Raw genomic sequence first — 17,846 nt, 5'->3', positions numbered from 1 at the left:
TAATAAGTAGTCACCATGTTACCAAATGTAAAAAATCCAGCTGGAAGTGATGAAGGAGATACAGATAATTAGAAAGCAGATAATGTGGGAAACCTTCATTGTAACATTGTTGGATAAACCAGTTGTTGCAACCAGATAGTATAACCTTCATGAACTCAAGAGTCAATCTAGGTTAAAGTTATGGAGGATTCTTACTCTTCATGCTCTGGAGGAAAAGAAAAATTTTCATTCTGTCGTTTGTGGTTGTAATTGCAGAAACTTGACTCAAATGCCTGACATTCTTGAAGATGCTGTTACATGCACCTTTTAAAATGCAACAACTTGGTGTGTTTTCTGCCTCTTGGCAGTGGACAGTGAGTGTGAAGAGAATGCAAGCGTGTCTGAGAGCACGTCATAGTAAGCAAGAGCGCTGTCCGGTGTTGATGAAAGGACAGTGACTGGCCCCTCCCGTTCTTGAGGGACACCAGCTCATAGGACCCCTTGAGACCTAAGTAGAGTCAATTGCACATACAACCATGAGACTAAAATGTGAAAATGATGGTCATACACAGAGACGTTTTAACCTAAAATGCTATATGTCTGAAGCCTATGGTTAAGAGCTTTCAGAACTAAGGAAAATTCCGACTCTTTCTTTGCAGCCAAGAATTGACTTGGTCTACGGGGCTGTCATTTACAATGAGGTACCGTGGTAGAAGCTATGGCTCATTTTGTCCACTTTGGAAATAGAAACGGTGATCAGAAGATGAGATGAAAGACTCTTTCAACTTTACAAGACTACATTTTAAATCATTTTCCTGGATGCAGAATCATTGTAAGGAAGAGCTCGTGCTAAGGCCTAAGGACGGTCTCCTAATTCCTCTTAGTCTGAGCTGTTTTCGTTGCAGTGTCCATCAAACTCAGTTTTATACTTTGAAACCGCGGAGTAGCAAAGAAATCCCTGGGCTTTCGCCCCCTGGTTTTATTTTATTTTTATTTATTTTTTTTGATTATTTTATTGAGGTCAAATTGGTTTATAACCTTGTGTAAATTTCAGGTGACCTATTTCAGCTTCTGTATACACTGCATCATGTTCACCACCAAAAGTTCAGTTTCCATCCATCACCGTCCATCCGTGCCCCTTTACCCATTTCCTCCTCCCTCCACCCCTTTGCCCTCTGCTAACCACCAATCTATTCTCCGTATCTATGTTTGTTTGTTTATCTTCCACAAGCACTGGGCTTTTTAATCAAACAGTGGCTTATAAAGACTGAGAGCCCATGGGCTGGATTATACAAGCTCACGTCAGAAAAACAAAACAAAATAAACCCCCAAATCCCTCCAAATTTATTAAAAATATGAAAGTAAAAGCACTGTAAATAGTTGGCAGTAGATCTTGCCTTATGCATGCAGTTCTAGAGTAAGCTCACTCTGTTTCTTTTAGTGGTAGTGTTTCCAAAAGGAGTAAAATGAATTTTTAAAAACTGTGCATAACACTTGTCCCATGTTGAGAATGATGAATTATACGTCACAACATGATTTTTATCTGCTCCCTGCTGTCTTCCCCTGAAGAACATTTCATGTATTACAGATTAACATTTGTTTATACATCTTGAAATAGTTTAATAAACCAAAAATGTAATCCTGGGAGGTTTACAAAGCTTAATCTAATTAACCAACTCCAATTATTCAGATCATCCAAGGGAGAAAAGAAATCAATAGTGTGTATTTGAAATAGGAAATACTTAAGAATGCTTTCCTAACAAAATCACCTTTGTGGTTAGAGTTTGCTTTTCAACACTCCCACTGTACAGCAGGTGCTAAGAAAGGCCAGTCAGAGCACTCACACTGTCAAAGACTGGCCAAAGAGTCTGCCACCTGGATAACACCTAGCTGTAATTTAAGATTGTTTGGCAGTCTGCATCACTTTAGTCAGACCCCTGGGAAGGGTGACTTTGGCACAAGGGTCGACCAAAGAAGGGCAGACAACAAGCATTTGTTGAGCGCTGCCATGTGCCTGCTAGGTGCTTATAGTGTTTCCCGTCATCTTCACTACAACTCTGCAGATGAGAAATAAATATGCCCATTTCACAGATGAAACACCTGAGGCTCAGGGAGACAGAGCGACTTTTCCAAGAACACAACTAGTAAGTGGTGCTGTCAAGAGCTAAGTTCTGGAAAGAAATAAAGCCCCGGGGAAGTACAGCTGAGTTAGTACCCAAAGTGCTCATTCTGTTAGTGGGGAAAGTAAACCACAGGCAAAGTAAATGCAAAAAGGTCCCCTTTGAATAAAATGAATAAACAACGTGGTTGTCAGGACAGCAGAATTTGACCCCTCTGTGTACTGTGAAATCCTCAAAAAATGTGCCACTGCTTAGGTGAGGTGATTCTCAAGAAGGCCCAAGTATTGGCCTGCCATATTGATTCCATTGGAAACGAATGCTTGGACCTGCAGGCTGCAGGAGGGCAGGGACAGTCCCCATCCTAGTCTCTGCTCTCTCCCGTTCCTAGGAGAGTGCTTGGAACAGAGTAGGCTCAAGGATGAATAGTTTGTCCATTGACTAAAGGAAGCAAACAGAAATCTCTACATTCCCATGTATCCCAGGAACTTGTGTGAGTCTCACTGAGTTGTTAGGGAGGCCAGTTCACACTGGCCAGGCCTCCGCATAACCAGGGCTGGGAGGATGGTGAATTAAGCAAAGAGCCTAGGGTGCAAATTTTAAGGGGGCACCCACTCTCAGTGTCGTGCAAATGCAAGGTTAGCACCTCAGAGTGAGGGCCTCCTTAAATTTTGCTCCCTAGGCACCTTGCCTAGCTCAGCCTCCTCCTGGCCCTGCCAAGAAGATCCTGGGTTTGTCTTGGATGAGTATAACGTAGCAGTTAAGAGTGCAGGCTCTGGACTCAGTCCAGCTTCCAATCCAGGCTTTGCCTCTCACTAACACTAACTAGCTAGAACCTTAGGCAAGTTACTTACCAGTTATCCCTCTAAGCATCTGTTGTTTACTGCAAAATGAGGTTAATAGTTGCACCTGTCTGACAAGGATCCTGTGAGGGTTAAATGAGGTGCTGCCTGGAAAGAGCCCAGCATGTGTGGGCAGAATGCGTACACTCAAGATTCCAGGGGAAACCACCAGCAGCTCCCCAAAAAGGGAACCCAGAGCTAACTTCTAGGGCTCCGTAAGTGTCTGGAAGTACGTTATTGCTGTATCTAGTCAGATAAGGTTGGTGAAGGGAGTGAAGAAAAAACGTTTACTTTGGCCTGGGTGTGGTAATGGCAACATACTATTTGTGGACGAACAAAGACTTTCCAGGAAGCCCGTTCTAGAGTCTGGGAAAATGAGATTTACAGAGATAAAAATCTTCCCTCTTAATTTGTTATGATCTGTTTGCAGTGTTCAGAGAAAAAGACTGCCATGTGAGAGGTCTACAAAGAACAGCTTCATATCGGGTTGAGTTTGTATATAAATTTTCCCCAGTTCTTACCCATAACAGGGGTTAGCGTTAGTGCCAGCTGCATTCGTCTGGTGTGATGAGGTGAGTTAATCTGGTGTGAGTTAATCTGGTGTGAGTTAAAGGTCCACGGACCCAGCCCAAGGTTTTACCACGTAGACATTGCTTCCTAAGCACCACAGTGCTGGTCATTCTGTTGTGGGAAACACTCTCTGTCTCTTTCCGTGGATGAGAAAACAGGACATGATTCATGAGGGGATGGTGGGTTGTTTTGGATGATCAGCTAAATAAGGCAGCCACTGGAAAAAAATATTGCAATCTCTGGCAAAGAGAACACTCAAATATGTTTCCTTCACTATTCTGTGACCATCATGGCAAGAATCATGAATGGATGCTAAAACTAGCAGCTAGAAAAATTTGGTGAGGAGAAGGACGCTTACATAGCCTCTCAGTGTCTCCCCCCAAATTGCGTATTAATCAAAGAAAAAGAATAACAGAAACTTTATAATGGGGAAACCTGGAAGACATCATCTTAACCAAATAGTCACCAAGAATGGGACAAAGTGACAGCATGTGCCTCCTGATGTGATGCACTGAGGAGGACACAAGATCTCTTCATGGTATTCCTGCCTGAAATGCATAACCTGAATCTAATCATAAAGACATTAGAACAAACTGAGGGATATTTTACAAAATACCTGGAATGTATTCTTCAAAACCATTAAGGTCGTGAAAGACAGAGAAAGCAGAGAGACTATTCCAGATTGCAGGATACCAAAGATTGCATGATGAATAAATGCAACATGTCATCCTGGGGTGAGTCCTGGACCAAGGGAAACATTTGTCATAAAGGACAATTCACCAGAGTTGCATTTTGGTGACAGTAATGTACTCATGTTAAATTTCCTCATTTGATAATCATACTGTGGTCATGTAAGAGAATGTCCTCAAGTAATAGACATTGGAGTATTTAGGAATAAAAGGTACAATGTCTGAAATTTACTCCCAAATGGTTCAGAGAAAAAGAAACTTGTAAATGTATGAGTCTGATAGATAATAAAGCAAGTGAAGCAATATCTTAATGGTGAATCTGATTAAGTTATGGGAGTTTTTTACATTATCCTTCAACTTTTCTACAGTTTATACTCTATACCATATTTTGCACTATAAAAATCAATAACAACAGCCAATAACATACTAGTTTTCTGCACATTCATATGAATTTTAGGAAGTTATTGTCTTTTACCCTGGAGAAATAACCTACAAATAAAAAAGAAGTAGCCCCACATTGTGAAATCTGCAAATCCCAGAGGTCAATAGCTTAAAGACGGCTCGCAGGGACAGTAAAGAAAACAGGTGTCACAAGAGACAGACAAGCACATACAAGGACAGCAAGGTGGGAAATGACTGTTTTCAGTGCCGCTGACCCAGAATACAGAATAGGTACCCTTTTTCTCCTGGTATCCACTGCCATCACCTCGAAGGGCTGATTTTTGCTCTGTGTCCTGAAGAACTCTTTTCTAAATGATGCAAGACTTACTTTGAGGAGACATGCAATGAGAAAGGTTTATGAATAAGAATCAGGCCAAAGTCCGAGGTCAGGGAAGAATGCATGGTGAAAAGGAAACTGAGTCAATGTCTTACTGCTTCAACCAAGCGAGAATCTCAAAAACATTTGAGGGTTCAAATCAGCATATAGATTGTGTCCCTACAAACCCTGTAGGGTTACTTTCCTGATTAGATGGTGGTTAGCTTATGCCCTGAAGCAACAGAGACAGAAACCAAGGCTGCCAAGGTTAAGATGGAAATTGTGCTTGCTTCAAAACAAATTGGCTTCCTAGCTGCCTTTCCTCCTGGCCTAGCACCTGTTGTTGCAGGTATTTATCGCCTTACACTTGAAATGAAAAGGTGAACTTTGAAGTGCAAGGACTGGCTATTCCTGAGAGAGCAGGGAGTCTGGAAGTGAAGTAGTCACACACATTGTGCTCTCCTAATGGCTTTGCCTTCCTTTGGTGCTGTGAACCTATCCCCCGGTCAGTCTGAAATTCATCTGCAAGCCTAGTGGCCACTCTCTATCCCACTGGGGCTGCCAGAAAGAGTGAGGTTTTCAGTATTGCGCAGGTAGGAAATGTCTAGATTCTTTAAAAATTCCCCGTTGCTGGTGGGGCTGCGCTGGTTCCCCAATCCCAGTTTTAGGATGAGGCCACAGTCTTGGGGCTCCTGCTGAGCTCTGAGACTCTAGAGTGTGTGGGCACTGGTGCCAGCAGGGAGGCAGGGCATGTATGGTAGAATCTGCACACCAGGCCCAGTGGCTGCAAGTGGGCTGTAAATGAAGAGCCGGCTGCCTCCCTTGGCAGAAGGAGCCTCAGGACTGATGTGGAGCACGTCAGATTCATACTGCAGAAGTTGGTCCATGAAGCCAAAGTTGGGGGAGATCACACTCTTCTGCTGGATGCAGTCCAAGGCCTCCTTCAGGCCAACCGCTTGGTCTTCATGAGATAATCCTTGCAGATAGAGTATAAATGGGGGATCCCAGTCTCACAGAGGACCAGGATCTTCCTCCCTTTCCCCTGACATAGTCGATGAAGTGTATTGCTTCTTGAAAGTGGGAGCTAATGTCAATCACTTGGCTGTCTTCCACGGGGGTCTATTTGTAGTGCAGGTGGGCCACACAGACATTGGAGGTCTGCTGAGAGACATTCAGCAGGACCATGATGTTCAGGTTGGTGAGGATTTTGCACTTGGATGTACGGTGGGCACTTCTAAAGTTGAGGTATAGAAGGATTGCAACTGGGCCACCCTGCTCATAAGCCAGCTTGTAGCTGGTGTCAAGTGCTGGTTTCCCACACTGGTTAATGAGGGCTTTTTCATTTTAACCTCCCCTTGTGAAATGGGTTTGAAGTCCACACAACACTCAGAAGCTTCTGAGTAAAAGGTCTCATATCCCCCTTTCAGCAAGTAGACCCACAGGGCTGCTGCTGGCTGACCCAGCCACTCACCACCTCAGAAGCCCTAGTTTACATTTTTAAGTCTCTGAAACTATATATTCTCAAACATATTTCTCCCCATGTAGTTAAACACAGATTCCATGCAAATTTTATTATTTTAGTTCAGAGTTTGGAAGGATTTCTATAACAACAACAACACAAAAGTGCTGCTATTGATGGGGGTTAAGATTTTTGGTTTAGGGGTTTCCTCTTACATAACATGCCCATAAAATGGTAAGATCTGTCAATATTAGGTCACCTATTTGGCTCAGAATTATAGAGTTGCCAAGTAATTCTCAGTGACATTAAATTTAAGGAATTTAGGGATGAACCCCAAATATCAGGTCATCCTTAAAATTTCCTGTTTAAATCTAAAAGTAAATGTATAAATCACATCTTGAGCTCACTTACATTTTCAGCCCCACCCATCTGTACCCAGTTGTTTCACATGTTGGTGGAAGCTTGACATAGTGTCAGGGCTCTTAAACCAGGTGCTGGAACATCTGGAAGGTGTACTCTTATTTAACGGGGATATTTAATTTTATTCAATCTCTTATGCTAGAAATAATTTACAAGCAGAAAAGGCCTAAAAGATGGAAATTCTATGTTTTGTCAAAATAATTTCCTATGTCCTAAAAGGCGGAAATCTCTCTATTAAAAGAACTAAGGGTTTTTTTTTTTTAACTGCTTGCCTTTAACATCTGTTGTCACTGTGGTTAAATGGATAACTAAGCATTATTTCACAGCAACCAGTGTCTCACAGCAACACAAGATCAGGAAACACTTGACCTTGTTTGACCAAGTGTTTTAAAACCTTTTGGTATTTTCAATATGCTTCCCCAAATTCCAATCCTAAATGATGCCTTTCTTTTGACATGAAAGTGGTGTTGAAAATTTTCAGAGGGCCCCTGGGACTTCTCAAAGAATTTATTCTCTTCCCATAAAAATGGGGATACTAAACTAATTAGGTTTATTTAACATCTTAAATTTCCTGGGAAGCATTGTCAAGTAAATGATGATAAACCTTCCTAGGTTATATTGCATAGGCAAATATTATTCATTATCTTAAACTTGCTACCTTGCTTCCAGCACTACAGGAGGAAAATGACCACAACTGCATTTTCTTATCTGATTTTCTTTACAGATGGGTCTTACCTAAAAGATAAGCAGTGACATAACCAGACTAGATACCCCGCCCACCTCAAGAATGTCCACTGCTCTCTGTTAACCCTGCTAACCCAGAGGAAGATTTCCTTCTACAGTCCCAAGAAATTGACACAGAAGAAGAAAAACAAATATGGCAAAAAAAAAAAAAAAGGTAATTTTTGACACCACAGTGCAGATGTGGTTCGGGTCTGATAAGAAACCACAGTGCCTATTGGAGCACAATTGTCACTGCTCCAGTATATACATTAAATACCTGTTGGTCACCTGAAAAATTGATTTTATGGGGAAAACCATATTTTTGGAAATTTTCTCCTACAGTGGCTCATAAAGCAAATGCTCATTGTACTATATGTCCTACATATAATCCTGGGAAAACACTTCAGGGGTTGCAAGGTCACCTTCCCTTTCCTAAGGAACCATTTCTTCAAGTGCCACCATCTCAAAGATATATCTTATTAATGACCTGTATGTTCTCATGTTGGGTTGAGGCCTTTCCTTGCAGAGAGTGATGACTTTAGCAGTAGGTAAATTATTATTGGAAAAGATAATTCCTTTTTGAGGAAGTTTTACCAAGTCTTATCATCCCCAATCCTCAAGATTGGTGGAAAGAACTCATACTGCAATCAAAACTCAATTGGCAAAACTTTCAGAAGCATATGCTCTCTCATGGCCAAAAGCTCTTCTTCTAGTAGTTCTTGATCTTAGATCTATACCTTTTGGTAAACATCGGCTGTCTCCTTTTGAAATCATAACAAGGTGGCCTATGCAATTATATAAGGAAATGTATGAACCAACTTTTGCTTAAGGGAGATATATTGCATTGTTTTCAAGGTCTCAGTGAGGTGCTTAAAAGAAATGAAAGGTTTGGAGCTGATTCCTTTCTCAGAGAGCTCCTGGGAGATGAAGACCTTAAGAATCATGGACTGCAACCTGGAGATTTTATGTATTAGAAGAGGCATCAAATAGTCTCTGGAGCACTGTTTGAAAGAACCATAATTGATACTTTTAAAAAATCCATGTGCTATAAAATTAAAGGGCATAGACTCATGGATTCACATTTCTCATTAAAAGAAATCTCCTCTGCCTGAGTGGATTTCAACTCTTGTTTCTGACACCTAACTTTGACTGACCAATACAAATACCTCCCAACCAGGGTGTTATAGATAGCTGTCCCAAGACACTGGACCAGGCCTGTGTTCCCAAGCTCCTATCTCCTCATTTAAACCCTTGTAGTGCTTAAAGCATATACTCATTTTATAATTGTTCCACTTAAGCTTTTCGGAATAGTATCATACTTAAAGAAAGTGACTTGATTGGAACAGATTGGTTTTGGAGATCAGGCATTTATTGTGTGGCTCCTAATGGAACTCACTTGTTATAAAGAACAAACTTATGAACTTGGATACCACCTGGATGGCTAGGGAACTGCACCCTGGGTTCCCCTTCGATGCAGGGAAATATTTGCCCTGAACTAACAACTGTTGCCTGTCTTCCTCTCCTTAAGGCCAGATTGGCTCGTTCAGTGTTCCACTGGTATGAGCACCTCATGGCTATATATGTTCTTTCCTTGGAGCTAGAAGATGTCATATCACGTATAGAAGCCCTGAATAAATTTACTCAACAAGCCCTTAATGATAGCCAAGCAGGAATAGCCTTATTCAATACTTAAATGTCTTTAATGAGATAGGCTGTCCTCCAAGATAGAATGGCCTTAGATATTTTAACTGTACTCCAAGGTGATATGTATAGTCATTCAAACTAACTGCTGTGTTTTTACACCTGATGAATCTTCCAGTGTGTCATCTCTGTGAAAGCATATGAAAAAGCATGTGAATGCCTTAAGTGATCCTACACCCAGTCTTGTTTTGTTTGGTTGGCTCCCTCCAGGTATTGGTTCCCTTTTGTGATCTGGATTGCAATTCCTATTTCTATTACTCCTTGGAATTCTTATATTCATCATGATATTCAAACTAATCACTGTTTTCTTTACTCAGTGTTGTAATACTGGCATGCAGGCTAAATTAATGATTGCAAAGTGACTTGAGCTGGTTTCTCGATCTTACAACTGTAGGTGAATTTCGTTTTCTGATAAAGGCTATGCCTAAGAAGTCACTTTTTAACTAATCATTTCAAGTGTTATCTGTTCTATAATTGTTGTAAACAATGTAACCATAGGAAGTCATGTAAAAGCACAGGCATGACATATGTGCAATAATCTAAAAATAACTGACAAATTACATAACCTAGGAAATACTTCCCTTGTTAAAATATACCTCTATGCTTGTCCACTGTACCTGAATATTTCCCCCCAACAGGGATAACTGGGAAAATAAATAAAAGACTAGCACTGAGGGACATGATGGACCCAGGGCAGGCAGCAACTACCCAGGCACCTTGGGACAATATCTTGATCATCAAGGCTTTCTATCAAAAGATTACTGATCAAAAGGGAGAAATGACAGGAGATTTTCACTTATTGAGGTACATGGGGTAACTATTTGGGTTCAAAACTGATCCAGCTTGAACTAAAAAGCCTGACTTATGGCCTATCAAACGTACATGGTACATCTGCTTTAACCATTAAAGTAAATAACACACTCCCTTAAGATAAGAATGCATACTTCCCCTCCTACATCAGTATCCATAAGGCCCTATCAGTAATGCACATTTTAGTCCCTTTCCAGACATCAGGGTCATGTTCACCTGCTAATTTGCAACTGAATACACCTTTGAAACTTTTATGAATATATATCCTGGCATGTTTAATGTATGCTCTTTGTTCTAAAAAGGTATAAGATATACTGAATACCACGCTTCTCTGGAAGCTTTCTTCCTTTCTGGAAAATGCTTTCTTGGGTTATAATCCTCAGTTTGGCTCAAGTAAAACTCACCTTTTCTCTCTTATCTATCGAAAGGATATCAGTCATTTTGGATTGACACTGGTCTAAGAGTTAAATTGACATGAGACAGAACAACAGAAGAAAAATCAGACAAAGTTTAATAACACATATACATGAGTGAAACTCAGGAAAACTGAGTAACTTGCCAAAATGGCCAAAGCCACCACCTTAAATACCATCTTCATCTAAAGACAAAGGAGAATATTGGGAGTAGTGGTTTGGGACTTCAAAGGAGAGGAAGGCAATTCACATGGAAATGGAAAAGCAAATGTTTGCCATGTCTGGCAGAGACAATGGGACATGGTGAGGACTTTGATCAAAGGGCCTAGTTCATATTATGCTAGAGTCGTCTATGGTGATAGCTCCTTGAAACAGGCTTTCTATCTTAAATACTTTTAGGTAGTTATGGGGAAGGTCAAAGTTTCTTCCTGAGTCTTTTGTGCTCAAAAATAATCAAGCCAGGGGCCAGCCCAGTGGTGTAGTGGTTAAGTTCGTGCACTCTGCTTCAGTGGCCCAGGGTTCACACGTTTGGATCTTGGGTGTGGACTCAGCACCACTGATCAAGCCACACTGTGGCAGCATCCCACATGAAATAGAGGAAGATTGCCACAGATGTTAGCTCAGAGATGATCTTCCTCAAGCAAAAAGAGGAAGACTAGCAACAGATTTTAGATGAGGGCCAAACGTCCTCACAAAATAAATAAATTAATTAATAAATAAATAAGCCGAAGGGACACATTCTGTGGTGACAAATGCTGCTCCCCTACACTTTATCCCTTTTGAGAATGCCTTATGAGTCCTACTGGCTGGGCTTTGATAAGCCCATTTTAAAGAATCTATATATTTCCATCCTCCACTCTGCTCCATAGACCTCAAAAGGACAGACAACATGAACTTCTGAATTCTTAGCTGTTGAAAAAAAATTAATCCCTAGTAACTACTAAAGGAAATCTGTGGTCCAGAAATTTGCTGAAGAGGCACATCCTAGCTATTCCAATCCTATTATGCTGCTTTGTTAAATTATAAGGATCAAGTTGCCTTTTCTGAGGGGGATCTGGCTTATTAGTATTTTTTGTGTTACTGAAGCTTACTGACTAGAGGATTTCACATTCTCTAGTTAGTGGAGTGCACCAGCTCAGTCCTAGAGTTCAGGTGATTTGAGGAGGAGACTGGGAGAGGACTGACTGTGGAACCCAGGGCTGTTTCTGTGTTGCTGATAGTGAGACGCCTACTGGACACTCATGCAGAGGAGGAGGCAACCGGATTTATGAGGATGGAGCTGGAGTGAAGTCAGAGTTGAAGATAGAAATTTAGGAATTATGTTCATTTCAATCAAGAGAAATTAACTTGTTTATGCTTTTAAGTCTGACATCAGAGTTTAGACCCTCAATGTCTAAACAGACACCAAGTCTCTCCTAATCCTTCTCTCTCCCCCGCCCCAACTGAATCCAAGGTACCACATGTTACCTGCCCAGTTGTAGTAGTCTGTTTTCACTCAAGTATTGTCCAATCTTATGGATTTCTCCAGTGATTTCCCCCTGGTAGTGCTGGAAAGTCCTAGGAATAATTCCTGCACATTTTCCCTACCCAACTATTTCCATCACTGATTAAAACTATGCTTGTGGCAGGCTCTCATTACACATTCTATTGATAGTCTAATCTAGGAAGTGCAGACTTGGTGAATTAATTTTTTTTCTTTGACCACATCCTAGCAACTTATCATTAGTCTGTTTTTTTTTTTAAGATTTTATTTTTTTCCTTTTTCTCCCCAAAGCCCCCCGGTACATAGTTGTATATTCTTCGTTGTGGGTTCTTCTAGTTGTGGCATGTGGGATGCCACCTCAGCATGGTTTGATGAGCAGTGCCATGTCCACGCCCAGGATTCGAACCAATGAAACACTGGGCCGCCTGCAGCGGAGCGTGCAAACTTAACCACTTGGCCACGGGGCCAGCCCCTGCCGGATGCCGTGGCTACATCATTTGATCGGCTGTTTGACAGGGTCCAACCGATTAACGCCGAGGGGTGCAGGGTCGCCCCTTGGTGAGGAATAACCGGCCGCCCCCTCACATAGTTCTGAAAGCTGTGCTGCTTCTAATTGCCCTTCATTCCTTTTCCTTTCTTAACCTCCTGCTTTCACTCCTTTGGGTGGCTGCTTGGGAGGCACTACCTCCTGGGAGAATTAAATATAGTAAGAGAATGTGACCACCTGCAGGTAACTTTCAAGATATTTTTCTGAGAGCTAATTTCATTTGATGCAGTTAATTAATGGAGCAGCACACAGTCCCTTTGGAGACAAGCAGAAAGGAATCCTGCCCAGATAAGATGTCGAATTAGGTTTATGGCCTCCATCTGATTAATGTTTCCTTCTTCCTCCAGTTCTTTGTCTAAATATATATGCATCGTCCTTCCAAATTTGCTGGTTAATCGGATGATCAAGAAGTATCTATATATTATTCTTGACCTTCTGCTTTCTGTTAAAATGTTATAGAGGTTGTCGACGAAAATAATCCATATCCAATCTATAAATGAAAATTTGGGTGAGTTTATTCTGAGCTTAAATCTGAGGATTATAACCCGGGAGAGTCTTTCCACAAAGGAACAGAGCACTCCAAAGAAGTCGGGGTATAACGGTGGTTATATACCCTCAAAGAGGATGTTTCACATAGGATTGAAATGTCCCTTTTACAATAGTCGCGAGACTGCTCTGTCGGCACAGCGATTGATGGAAATAGCAGGTAGGTCTGCCGTCTAGGTGAACACAGCAGGGTGGCAGTCTGTTGTCTCCAGCTGGGTGGTCACAGGTGAGCTGGGAGGTGAGTGCAGCAATCAATTCCTAGCCTAAGGAAAAATGCTTATCCCTAAGGAAATGCTAATGTGGGGGAAAGTTGCACCTTTATCTCAAGGGCCTTTGTTCTGGCCATAGGAAATGTCTAAGTAGATATGCAATGCATGCTCAATAGCCACAGTCAGGCCCTTTTGAAAAAAAGAATCAGGCCGAATTAGTTTTATACCAAATGGCTTCCTCATATACTCCAATATATCCTAATGCTTGCCATTTTTATTTGTCAAGGTTTTCTCCTAAAAGCAATAAATAATAAATAATTGATGAGTAGAAGGGCCGAGGGGTGCAGGGATGCCCCTTGGTGAAGAATGGCCGGCCGACACCCCTGATATTTTCTGAATTATATGCATGCTTTCTATCAAGGTTATGTCTATACTTATTTCTGTTTTTTATTCTTGAAGATATATAGTTTAGCTTAGCTTTTCAGCCCTTTACTTTACTAACAAAATGATATTTTCTCTGGCAGTGTGCTTAAGGGACTGTTGGCTCTACAACCTAACAGACAAAGGAATGCTCTCACCCACTAAAGGGCTCGGGAATGTAAAGATGTTTAACTGTCTGCTGAGAATGCAAATAGCCCTGGGGATAAGATACCCTGGAGTCGCCTTTTGTTCCCATTAACCATCTACACTAATGGCGTAAATGATTGAGGGAGGCAGGGGTGGCTCCCCCAGGAGGTAAACAGACGGACTGCTGTCCTGTCCAGAGGCCTGGACCTTCTCTCTTTGATTTAACTTTACCATGAATTACAACAGATGTCAAGGTACCTATCTCTTTTAGCTTAGAGACAACAAACACTAGTTTATTGAGGAGAAGACAATCATTAACCTTATGCTCCATAGAATGGAATGCCAATAAATATTCTTGTGCTCGTTTTTTACTTACTTATCTCTGAGAGAATATTTGTAGAGCTATTTCTGTACTAATCCTGAAAAATATAAAAACGACACATGCACAGTAAAGTTGGACTTGCTAACACCAACCCAAGTCTCACGTCCTCTTCATTTCCCTCATTGCGCCAACGCTGTCCATCCCTCAGGAACCTGGACTCAGCCGGGGCGGGACTCTGGCAAGCCCCACTAGTCTGTTTTTTGATCTTACTTCTTAAGCTCTGAGAAAGACAGGAATCCCAGAGTCAGTCACAAACAGTGTAAGTCACTCACGTATGGAAAAAAAATTCTCAATAGTGGGGAGATATGTTGCCTAAAAGTAACCGAACTTTAGAGAACACTAAAGATGCCACAAAAATCTGATTTTTAGAAGGATTCTGTGGATGTCTACAGTTGCCTCACTTAGAAATGAGGACATCATTTTACTTCATTAACAAATCAGAACTCAGAGTGCAGAAAACACACGTCTCTGGGGAAATAAGTAACTGAACCTTTGCCCCGTGGTATGAAGGAGCCTTGTGTGTCCCCGTGCCCCGATTGTTACATATCCAGGAATTTTATAAGTGGATCGTTTAAACCTTTGGCAGCTTGAAATCAGCGATGGTGGGAATATTTAGACCACAAACTCTACAGATCCAGTTTTTGTTTTGTTTTCTTTTCCAAAGAGCCATTTTACCAGCACACCACTGCTTTGGCGTCTACCAGACGATTTTAAAATCCACCTTAATTACTGAAACATCTCTCTAGTGGATGTAGGTTTCAGAGTTAGGCCCATCTGAGTTCAAATCCTGGCTCTGGCTCTGTTCTTTGCTAGCTGTGTGACCTTGAACAAGTTACTTGTCCTCTCTGAGCCGCAGTTTACTCATCTATAAAATGAGAAGGTGAAAATACCTCACACAAAGTCATGTTGAGAATTGCATGAGAGAACACATATAAAGCTCCCAGCACGTAATATGACACAATCAATGCTTATCTGTTCCCTAACCCTTTACCTGGTCCACTTTCAGAACAGGAAACACTGGGTCACTTTCAAAACAGCCTCCCTAGCTCATGAGAGAAGGCAGTGTGGGGCCTAGAGAGTAATACACGTCTGGGAGAGACAATCCCAGGAGGAAGGCAGCTGGGCCAGTTAATGGTCAGTTGGGATGCCCAGCAGTCAGGCAGAGTGCTGACTCACCAAGAACACGTACTCGTGAAGATGCTGACAGCTCTATTTATGATAACACACAAAAAGGGAGGGGAGAAATCTAAAAGTGTAACAAAAGAAAAACTAAGTGAGTTATGGTCCATGCAAATAAATACACAAGCCATTCAAAATAATCTTTATGAAGAATATTAATGGCAAGAGAAAATTCCTATAAGATTTATAATATCAAATGCAAAATGTAGGGTTGGTATAACATATGTAGAAGATGCAAATGATTACACACATAAATACACATATGTAATTATACTCATATTTGATATAAAGATGGGAAATCTATGTAAAAAATATACACAGCAGGTTATTTCTGGGTGGTAAAATTATCTGTAAAAGTTTATCTTCTTCTTTATCCTTTGTGCATTAAAAAAAAACCCACTTTTTTAAAAAATAAAAAAAGAACCTGTGCCTACTGCAAGCCTATCTTTGGTGAAGAACCCCCTGCAGGAGCCACGAAGGTGGAAGTTTCAAATCACAAGAGGTGACAGGGCCAGAGGGAGGAGAAGGCGACCACAGCCAATCAGGAGTCTCTGGGATCGGAATCCAACCCAAGAAGCTGGGCAGCGACGAGCACGTGGGGATGCAGATGTCGTGAGAGAGAGAGAGAGGGAGAGAGGAGGGGACCACGGCGTAAAATATCAGTGGGTACCTGAGGGGAAGGACTGGGAGGAAATTCAGCCGTAGAGACTTCCAGAACATTTAAAGACGTTCCTGAGGTTCTAAGTTGTTTTCCTGGGAGAGGCTATCAGGAAAAGCCTGTGTCCTCGCGTCTGTAAGAGCAGGCTGAGAAAGCACCTTTTGTCTTCCCAGTCAGGGCAGCATTATCTGAAATAGCAAAGACTGGAAACAACTAAATGGCCACCAACAGGAGAGGAGCAAAATGAAGCAAGATAGATCCATAGATCGGGTACTGTGGAGCCATCTGAAGGAACGAGGAGGTTCTTTATGGACTGACGGAGAAAGGTCTCCAAAACATACTGTTACAAAAAAAGGGGGCAATGTGGTAAACAGTGTGAACAGATACAGTTTGTATAAAAAGGGTGGAGAAGGAATTGGGAGGGAGCTTCATGGTAAATGACTTTTCTACATTTTGAACCATGTGAATATTGTTTATTTACTAAAAAATTTAAAAGAAAGAGAACCTCTGTTTTACATGGTTGAGCTATAGTCAAGTTTTGAAGGGCTGAGATTATATTTTCTTGGTCAAGGTGATTTCTTTTTGTGGTCCTGTCCAGTATGGAATTTCTGGAAGAGAAAAAAGATGAAACTATGATCAAGGTCTGACTTTCCTTGTTGAGATTAAGCCACTAATCTTTTATGATAAAGCTCTGACTGAGGATGACCTTGTCCACCAGCCACCCCGAATTGCTGTTAAATGTGTACAGGGCACCCTCTAGTGGAGGCATGAGGACATTACAGAATTTATACAAAAGGTATTGCCGTAAAATAAATTGCCAGAATGTGAGATACACGTAACTACAAATATATATGTATGTGAAGATAAACACTTTATATTTTTCACAAATATTAGAGAATTGATGAAAACTCATATTTTGTAAATACAGCATTTTAGTATAAAAATGATAAAAATCAAAAGAAACCCATGGCCTATGCATACTAAAGATTTTCAAGGTGCTCAAAGTCTGATGAATATTATTTCGTTATTATTCTTTGAATAACTGCTCTCAGCATTTAAGTAAGCATCTTTTTTCCAGCTTTATTGAGATATAATTGACGTAAAACAGGGTCATGTTATTTGTCATATATGTCACAAGGGCATATAATATGTTATAATGTGTATAACATGATGATTTGATATAAATATGTACTGCAAAATGATTACACAATGAAGTTAGTTCACGTCCATCACCTCCATAGTTAACCTTTTGTGTGTGTGGTGAGAACTTTTAAGATCTACTCTCTCAGCAACTTTAAGTATATAAGATGGTATTGTCAACTGTAGTCACCATGCTGTACATCACACCCCCAGAACTTATTCATCTCACACCTGGAAGTTTGTACCCTTTAACCACCTTCACTCATAACCTACCGCCCACCCCTAATCCTGGCAACCATCAACATGCTCTAATTCTATGAGTTTGGTTTTTTTAGATTCCCCAGGTAGGTGAGATCATACTGTATATGTCTTTCTCTGTCTGACTTATTTCACCCAGCACAATGCCCTCAAGGCTCATCCATGCTGTCACAAATGGCAGGATTTCCTTCTTTTTTATAACTGAATAATATTACATTGTATTATATATACACATTTTCTTTGTCCATTCGTCCATCGATGGACACTTAGGTTATTTCCATGTCTTGGCTATTGTACATAATGCTTCAATGAATATAGGGGCTTGGATATCCACAGTGATTTCATTTCCTTCGGTTATATACATAGAAATGGAATCATTGGATCATATGGTAGTTCT

At 41.0% G+C, this 17,846-nt stretch overlaps 1 pseudogene; it reads right to left on the bottom strand.

Moving 5' to 3' along the window:
* Positions 1 to 5,618: 5,618 nt before the first annotated feature.
* The window catches only part of LOC106825814 (dual specificity protein phosphatase 5 pseudogene), a 47,301-nt pseudogene continuing 35,073 nt past the window's right edge, over positions 5,619 to 17,846 (bottom strand).

Source organism: Equus asinus, chromosome 23 (genome assembly GCF_041296235.1).
Source record: "Equus asinus isolate D_3611 breed Donkey chromosome 23, EquAss-T2T_v2, whole genome shotgun sequence".
Classification (NCBI taxonomy): domain Eukaryota; kingdom Metazoa; phylum Chordata; class Mammalia; order Perissodactyla; family Equidae; genus Equus; species Equus asinus.
This window is presented reverse-complemented; position numbering and strand designations above follow the sequence as displayed.